Here is a 10,161-nt window from a genome sequence, read left to right on the forward strand (position 1 = left end):
GCCGGAGTGGAGTGGGGGCGGAGAGGTCAGGAAGAAGATTGCAGGTTAGGAAGACGGTGCTGAGTTCGAGGAATTTGTTCATGGAATGCCCTGCCAGTAGCAGTGGTGGACTCTCCCTCATTATGGGCATTTAAGCGGGCATTGGATAGGCATATGGAGGATAATGGGCTAGTGTAGGTTAGGTGGGCTTGGATCGGCGCAACATCGAGGGCCGAAGGGCCTGTACTGCGCTGTATTCTTCTACATTCTACATTCAATGTCGCTACATTTGCTAGAAGCCTTCTATGACTATTGACTCTCTGAGACTGACTCTGTAAGTGGAAGCTTTCTGAACCCTGGACAATGTGGTATTCTGGGAGAAGCACATAAGATAGAAAATTAGGTCTTGGTCAATGTCAGGAACAAAAAGTCACATTTTCCAACTAAGTTCTGGATATTAAGACAAGATCCTTGATAATGAGCAACAAGAGGCAAAGTAATATGAATTATCAGTCATTATCACTCTCATTTAGTACTTAATTCCACCTCATAAATGTGCACTTTTGTATTCTATCACTTACTGGATAGAAACCCGACATCAGGAATTCCCAACATGAAAGTCAAAGTGTGTACTTGATGACCCCAGTTCACTGCTTACTCCTCCAGAACTCTATCTTGGACACCTAGCAATAACAATTCAGGGCATGCTCCATCAACTGTGGCTACCTGCACTCCACATCCATAGACAACGCCATCGGACACATGTCAGCTTTTCTATACCATTATGGCTAAGACTGATTGCATGCACTTGGGTGGCCAAGAACATCTAAATCTTGAATTTGGACATGACTAATTTAGTTTGCAGTGAACGTTACATTGAAATCCACAGTTTAAATTCAGGAGATACAAACCGTAAGCAGATTTTCTTTTTCCCAAAGTTCACAGTAAAACAGCAGATTAATTAAGAACAAGTTGAAACTGGATCCTCACTTTCAGAGCTAGGCCCTTTGTGTATTTACTGGTGGAGGTTAGCAGTTAAAAACAAAAATAAATTTGGTGATATTGAAAAAAAAGAATATTCAGTTGTGTGTAAAAGGCTTTCTGGATGTATAATAAGAAAGGCCCTTTGTATTAGGTTCTTGTGGCACAGTGGTAGTGTCCCTCCCTATGGACAAGGAGATCTGGATTTACGTCCCATCTGCTCTAGATTTTAATACTAACTCTGAACAGGTTAATCATGAAAATATTTTGTATTCAGCACATAGAAAATCATCGAGAAAGCTCAGTTCAAGCCAGGATTGTGTACATTTTCTAGGTAAGAAAACCTAAGAATTGAACCGTCTGAGCAGCATGGGCTAAGGTGAGAGATGTGGTAGAATCGGTTGACTAGTGTGGGAAAGCCGATCTCAATGCTAACATTGTTAATACTTCGTTAGAAATCACACAATACCAGGTTATAGTCCAACAGGTTTAATTGGAAGCACACTAGCTTTTCATCACCTGATGAAGGAGCGTCGCTCCTAATTGATTCAGACTAGGGCTTATTAAGCTCCAAGTTAACAGCCCAACTTGTTTCGTTAATATTCAGGTTCTAATCTTACCAAATTCACCCAACAAACTAACTTTTAGGAAAACCCAACATGTAATCCAGTGCAGATACCTGGCAGATTCAGCTTAACCCTTTCTCTGAATGATCTCTATCTTGCCCACAACCCAATTGTAGCCCAGGGGATGATCCACTCCCATTAGCCGCACGTACCTTTCTTACACTGACATTGGCACCTGGCATTCAGCAAACCTTCACTACCGTACTGGCAGCAGGCCCTCACAGCCCAGACTTTCAAAGCAGGACAACTAGTAATGCACAGTTGCATTGGATACCATTACTGCACAAGGGGAGGCACACCGTCAACAGCGTGCATCAGGCAACATGCCTTAACTGGTCACTTGCTCTCTCAATGTATGCTCCTGGCACCTTCTGGAATACCGTAACACAAATGCCTTCCCTAGTTTTGCTGGCCTTGCACTTGTCATTTGCATAACATTGTCATAACCTGCCAGGAGTTCAGAACGTACCTGACCTCCGACAGTGCTCCATGGTCAGTGGCAGTTCTCCCTCATCCATCTGCAAAACAGTCTCAGCAGCCTCTGACCCCACACTGCGGTATTATTGACCCCTTTGAGGTGCCAATATCAGAGCTGGTAGTGGGTGCCGGAGGGGGCAGCCTTGCTGATGCTTCCTCCAGGGACTCAGTATTATGGTCCTTTGAGCTCAAGCATGTATCTGCTGGAGGAGGCAGGTTGGTGTCTGCTGGGTGGCTCAGTGCACCCAGAATACAGAAGGTAGTGAGAAGTAGTGCATTGACAGTGTAGTTAATGTCATCTTTGCAGTTGAATGGTGAGTGATACTTAAATACTGAAACATGGATGTACAGCATATCCATGGAAGTGGTCCTGATCTTTTCCTGCAAGGGAAAGTATTCATTTCTCCTCTCCATCATCCCTCTGCTTGGCTATAGCATGTCTTCTGCAAAGACATCAAGAGGGAAGGGGAGCTACTAGCTTAAATGCAAGTGGGCTGTTAGCACTGGGACAAGTAAATGAGAGGTGTTTCGGTGTTCCAAAGGAGAAAAGAGGCAGTGTGAAGGGAATGGTCTATGAGGAAGGGGAGGTAATGAGAGACAGTGAGGAAGGTGAGATTAGATTAGATTCCCAACAATGTGGAAACAGGCCCAACAAGCCCACACTGACCCTCCAAAGACCAACCCACCCACACCCACTCTCTTACATTTACCCCTGCAACTAACACTATGGGCAATTTGGCATGGCCAATTCACCTAACCTGCACATCTTTGGACTGTGGGAGGAAACCGGAGCACCCAGAGGAAACCCACGCAGACATGGGGAGAATGTGCAACTCCACACAGACAGTTGCCTGAGGTGGTAATTGAACCCGGGTCCCTGGTGCTATGAGGCAGCAATGCTAACCACTAAGCCACCGTGCCACCCCAAACAGAAGGGATGTCAGACCATGAACTATGTTGGGAAATGTATCCGATGGCAGAGTTACAGTGAGGATAAGGTAGCAAAGAACAGAGTGTGGCAGTTACCCTTGTGACAATGCAGTTCGGTCCTCTCACCCCTGGAGATGGTGATGACTTGTCAATCTCCAATCAGACTGACATTCTATGGTGGTACTGTGTCTTCTGATGGTCATCCAGGAAGAGGACGCCTCTTCATTGCACCTCCCTTGCCAACCAGAATCCTCTTGGATTTCCCTCTGGGAGAAACATGGTACCACTTTCCCCTTCTTGGCCATCCCACTTCGATGTCTGCAAAACTGTGTAGGGCAGCTACCAAATGCCAGAGCTCCTGTAAGTGAGCAGCAGGCATTTAAAGATGGCATGGATACATGGGATACTGGTCTGAGAGTGGATATCCATTGAATGGCAAGTGTTTCCCAAGAACAACACATGGTAAAAGGGGGCAGAAATCAGACATGAGAAATGTCAAAGGAGCCAGATTGATCATTTAAGTGGTCAACTTAGTTAAGATATGGTGAGAAAATTCCTTGGGTCGCTTGGCAAGGATCCCTCCCAAAACATATCAATGAGCTCACACTTGACCAAAAGATGCAAATTTAGTTTTGAACTCCCATGAGCTGGCAATTATCTAGTCAGTCTTATTAAAAAGAAGTTAATGTTTGATTCCTCCATTAGTTTACTGCAAAGCAAGCCTAATATTATATGTCTGAATGAAGTGTCCAAGCAGAAAATTGTAGATATAAAATCACTTTCTGCTCACCATCAATGCTTGTGTCTAAATTAGGAATGTCAAATGATCACATTGAACCATGGGTAAAATGTTCACAGTTTTGACTTGTTTTGTTGCTCACAGCATTGCATTTTGCCAGGCCACACAGTTTAACAAATCTTCACAATGTTAAGAACTGCCTTAACAAGGCAGGTTGGAAAATAAAGTGTTTTTAATTTGAAACTATTGATTACTGTGCAAGAAGTAGACCTTCAGGTTTGGAAATTGGAAATTTCACTCAAAATGCTCTTGAAATTGGACCTGAAATTAGATTACAGTTCAAGTTCCAATAAAAGTAATTTGCATAACCATAAACAGAAGATCCTCCATGCATCAGTGCATTAGGACATTGTAATAGATGGCAATTGCTATTTTTTTATTTCCATTAAAAACTATTCCTTAATGTACTTCGAAGCTTAGCCTGGTCCATTTTTATTATTACAGCTAAAAATTGATTTTTTATGGGTGTAAACCTGTGAGTAAACTGTTTGAAAATCACTGCAAATTACTTTTTAAAAAAGACTGAAATCATTTAATATTTCATTGATGCACACTCAGCAGTTTCCTACTAAATAAAATGTTTTTGCAAAGAAAACACATTTAACAATATCTACCAATATCTGGGTGTCCAAGAAATGAATGCAAGTTCAAAACTTTTTCACAATAATACAATTGACAAAAATGTAATAGTTTTGATTTGGTACTGGGGCTAATTTTGTTATTTAGTCCAGGAAAATTGAATATTACAATTTAAGGGATTTGTGAGTAACTCAGTTAGAGTCATAAAGTTGTACAGCACAGAAACAGACCCTTTAGTCCAACTTGTCCATGCCGACCAGATATCCTAACCTAATCTAGTCCAATTTGCCAGCATTTGGCCCACATCCCTCTAAACCCTTCCTATTCATGTATCCATCCAGATGCCTTTTAAATGTTGTAATTGTTCCAGCCTCGACCACCACCTCTGGCAGTATATTTCATATGCACATCACCCTCTGCTTGAAAAGATTGTGCCTTAGACCCATTTTGAATCTTTCCCCTCTCACTTTAAACCTATGCCCTCTAGTTTTGGTCTCCGCTACACTAAAAAAAATACTTTGGCTCTTCACTTTATCCACAACCCTCATGATTTTATTAACCTCTAAGGTCACTCCTCAGCCTCCAATACTTCAGGGAAATGGCTTGGAACAGGTACAGGATACTCTGGAAATGGAGGATGAACAGCCAGTGGTCATGGCATACATCGGTACAAATGACAGAGGTGAAAAAAGGGATGAGGTCCTAAAAGCAGAATACAGGGAAGTAGGAAGCAAGTTAAGAAATTGAACTCCTCAGGATTACTACTGGTGCCAAGTGCTGGTGAGAGTAGGAATGACAGGAGAAATCGGGTGAATAAGTTGCTGAAACGATGGTGTCGGGGGAGTGTTTCAGATTCCTGGGGCATTGGGACTGGTTCTGGGGTAGGTTGGACCTGTACAAATTAGACGAGTTACACCTGGGCAGGACTGGGACTGACGTCCTGGGGGAATGTTCACTAGAGCGGTTGGGGATGATTTAAACTGATATGCCAGGGGGTTGGGAACCTACATAAGGAGTCAGAGCAGGAGGGAGTAAGGACGAAAGAAAAGGGGGAATAAAGGTGATAGGCAGAGAAACCAAGGACAAATTTCAAACAGGGCTATTGAGAAAAAAGTGGGAGCGAGCCAAACAATGCTAAAAAGACAAGCATAAAGGCATTGTGCCTTTAATACACAGAAAATTTGCAATAAAGTGGAAGAACAAATCACACAGATAAATGTAAACGGGTACAATATAATTGGGATTATGATACATGGCTGCAGGGTTACCAGGGAACTGAATGTCCCAATATATTCAGTATTTAGGAAAGACTGGCAAAAGGAAAAGGTGGTGTCGTGGCATTGCTGATTAAAGAGGAATTTAACACAATAGTGAGAAAGGATACTAGGTCTGGCAATGTGGAGTCTGTATGGGTAGAGTTGAGAAATAGCAAGAGACAAAACCCATTACTGGATGTCATATAGAGACCCCCAAACTGCAGTGATGATGTTGGGAATGGCACTGAACAGGGAAGTAGAAGTACATGTGATAAGGGAGTATCGGTGATCATGAGTGATTTTAATCTTCACGTAGATTGGGCAAATCGAATTCACCACAACACCATAGAGGAGGAATCCTGGAGTGTATAAAGGATGGTTTTCTTGACCAATATGTGGAGGAACCAATGAAAGAGCAGGCTATCTTAAATTGGACACTGTTACGAGAAGGGAATCATTACCAATCTAACTGTACAAGACCCCTTGGGAATGAGCGACCATAACAGGATAGAATTTTCAAGAAGCGATGAGATACAGCACCTGGGGTGAGTGGGATCAAAGGTTATGGGGAGAAAGCAGGATTAGGCTATGGAGTTGGATGATCAGCCGTGATCGTGATGAATGGCAGAGCAGGCTCGAAAGGCTGAATGGCCTCCTTCTGCTCCTATCTTCTATGTTTCTATGAAAATAGCCCCCAGCCTATTCAACCCTTAGCTCAAAACCTCCAACCCTGGCAACTTCCTTGTAAATCTTTTCTGAACCCTTTCAAATTTCACAACATCTTTCCTATAGCAGGGAGACCAGTTTAAAATTCCCCAATCTGAAGTGGTGGCTCAGCTGATTCTTCTTGGATTTCATTAAATTGGGTAGGAGAAAATAGCTGAACTGTACCCCTAAGAGTCTAAATAAGCCAAAGTATAAATATTCCAATTTGACCATTTGAATTCATAAAGTTAACAGAACAGTCTCAATCCAAGTTAATACATGTTTTATTTTACAGATAACTTGAACATTTGTCAGAATTCAGCTGTCTCCCAATTCATTGTTAATGGAATCCTATTGCTGATAAGTGCATTTCCCCTGCTATGCTGCCATCAACTCATTTTACCAAAACGTAGCTTGGCTGATAGATTAATTGGTTTTGACTGCCTCAGTGAATGATAAATTAATCTTCAATGCTTCTCAAGTCCTGCTTAGAGAAAGCATGATGTATCTTTAGCAGATGCAAATAGGATAAGTAAGTCTTTGTCCTTCAGTGTATACAAGTACATTGAAACAAAATGGAAAGTCCACATTGTTTATGGGTTGGGGGGGAAGGTAAGTATGGTTTGAGAGAAATAAATAAGATATTGAGTAAAGAGTATTCCTTCCCACTGTTGATTGTGCTTTATAAATTACAGGCAGGCACAATGAGTTATTCGCTGTAGAAATTCTAATCTTTGCCTTGCTATTGTAAATACAATACTTACAAGACAGATTCAATTAAAATTCTGGTTAATGGTGAACGTCCATAAGACCATAAGGTACAGGAGCAGATTTAGGCCTTTTGGCCCATCGAATCTGTTCTGCCGTTCGATCATGGTTGATATTTGTTTCTCAACTTCATTCTCTTGTATCTCGCCTTACCCCTTGAGTTCCTTATCAATCAAGAAATTAGCTATGGTTCCAACAATGATCCCTGCAGAACTCGACTAGCCACTGGCTGACATTCTGAAAAATGATGCCCTTATCCCCACGCTTTGCCTTCTGCCAGTCAGCCAATCCAGGATGTTTATGCTGGCAAATTCATTGATGGCAATGCCATTGAATGTCAAAGTGAGGTGGTTAGGATCTTATTTGTTGGAGATGATCATTGCCTTGCAGGTGTATGATGTAATTGTTTCTTACCACTTACTAGCCCAGACCTATGTCTTTCTGCATGCAAACATGGACTGGTTATTATTCATGAAATAGAAAATGGAACTGAGTTTGATGCAATGTAAGTGAACAACCCCACTTTTTAATGGAGAGAAGTTCCTTAATGAAACAACTGAAAATGGTTGCATCAAAGACACTGGCCTGTGAAATACCTGCAACAATACCTTAGGGCTAAAATGATTGGGTTCGACAACCACAGATATCTTTGTTTGTGCATATACTTCCAACCAGTCAGAGTTTTCTCTATGAACTTTAACTTTACTAAGGATTCTTGATGCTTCACTTGACCAAACGCCACTTTAACGTCAAATGTAGGCACTCATCTCACCTCTGGAGTTCAGAACTTTTGTTGAATTTGAAGCAATGCTGTAATGAGTTCTGGAGATAAGTGATCCTGGTGTAACATGAGTATGTTTTAAGAAATTACTGCTATTAGCAGAGACCAAGCACAGCATGGAAGCTTGAACAGTGAGTCCGGAGTTGATGATGCCTAGTTTCTCACTGATACCTGTGAAAATAGCGCACTGTATGAAAACAAGGTGAGATTAGCTAATAGTATAATGTTAATGCATGCAAATAGGACCCTTGAAACTCACTTGTGAGATTCCTACCTAGCTGTTGAAACTTTCAAAATCAGACTTTTGTTTCTTGATGGGAAAAATCTCACTTTTACATTCTTGCCATATTCTCCTAACAATCTTGCCATTGTCCACACTGTTCAGTCAATGGGAAAATTCCATCCACTATATAGCAGCAGCTGCACAGAAAAAGAAGTGAGTGGATCCCCTTTGATTTTTATGTTTTCTTCCTTGTCTCAAGAACCTATCGTAACTCCAAGTGTACATACTGTACAGTATACCTCCACAGACTGCACTAATTTGTTTTCCTCAATTAAGCATTTCAGAAAGCAACAATTTTTAAAGATAGGAATTCAGGTAATTCAATTATTAATGCAATGAGAATGCTAAGAAATCTTCAAAAACGGAGATTAAGTCAATCATTGTTGTAAATATCTGGCTCATGTTAATATTTTTAGAGGTGAGTTTTATTTCTGGGAAGGTGAAAGTTCTGAAGGCAAAGTCATTAAAATACCAGCTTTATAGATTTGCAGAATACTTAAAGAAATGGGAATTTAAAATGTGATCCATTCTTGTTTCATGAAGTTAGAGTAGAAGAGTTAGAGTCATAAGACAGCAGTTAGGATAACCTAGTGAAAGAGTTAGGGTGTGATATCTGCAGTGCTTGCAGGGACAAGAGCAATCCACAGTGAGACTTTTGTTTTGCAGGGTTAAAAAACAGTAAATTTTTTTCTAAAAGTTGCAATGGTTCTATCAGACCAGAGGGCTGCTCCCTCATTGGAGAGAGATGACTGATGGTAATGTAACCGAAGGTTACCAGACCTCAGGCGAGGGAGACAGCTGAGAACTAAGTTAGTTTAAAAGTATTTTGTAAATGCGAATAAGTTGTAAAAATTTATTTACCTAATCGGATCAAACAAGATTCAAAATGAAAAACAATTAACCTAAAAATAAGTTTAAAGATAGTTCAGAGCTGACTTTGTTATTAAAGAAACTACTGGAACACAGGAAGGTTCACTGGTTTGAATTTATCTGGATGTTTGCTGGAAGGGATGTTTAACAATTTGGACCTAATGCTGTTTGCAGCTCACTGAGTAAAGGTAACCAAAATAAATTAGAGTTTGGTAGACCTGCACTCAAAGCAGAGGGAAAATCTAATATCATCAAGCACTGTGCTTAGAATGATAGTCTCAAACTCAGTTTGAATTTTGTAAAGGAACACTAGTTTTTCAGATTTAGATGAAATCACTGGAAGAATCGACAGGGGTCCTTGTGCCAAAAAAAGAAACATATGGTTTACACTAGACTTATTTCAAAAATAACCAGAACAAGGTATTAAAGCCTTCAAGGTCAATAGATGATTAATCAAAGTCTTATTCCTGAGACTGGTTGGAATTCAGATGAATTCTCTAGAGGATTATGACATTATTATGGGTGGACACTAGCAGCAAATAACTTTTAAGATTTATATGTCTTATAAGAAAATTGTCAAAGAAAGTGGGGAGTAAACCTAAATGCGTAACACTCATTGTTATAGACTGTGCTGCCAAATTAATACAAATAGAACATTACAGCACAGTACAGGCCCTTCGGCCCTCAATGTTGTGCCGACCTATGAACCCATCTAGATTCTGGAATAGTGGTGCTGGAAAAGCACAGCAGTTCAGGCAGCATCCAAGGAGCAGCGAAATCGACATTTCGGGCAAAAGCCCTTCATCAGGAATAAAGCCAGAGAGCCTGAAGCGTGGAGAGATAAGCTAGAGGAGGGTGGGGGTGGGGAGAAAGTAGCATAGAGTAAATAGGTGGGTGGGGGAGGGGACGAAGGTGATAGGTCAGGGAGGAGAGGGTGGAGTGGATAGGTGGGAAAGGAGATAGGCAGGTAGGACAGTCCGGACAAGTCATGGGGACAGTGCTGAGCTGGAAGTTTGGAACTAGGGTGAGGTGGGGGAAGGGGAAATGAGGAAACTGTTGAAGTCCACATTGATGGCCTGGGGTTGAAGTGTTCCGAGACGGAAGATGAGGCGTTCTTCCTCCAGGCG

Source organism: Chiloscyllium plagiosum, chromosome 32 (assembly GCF_004010195.1).
Source record: "Chiloscyllium plagiosum isolate BGI_BamShark_2017 chromosome 32, ASM401019v2, whole genome shotgun sequence".
Lineage (NCBI taxonomy): Eukaryota > Metazoa > Chordata > Chondrichthyes > Orectolobiformes > Hemiscylliidae > Chiloscyllium > Chiloscyllium plagiosum.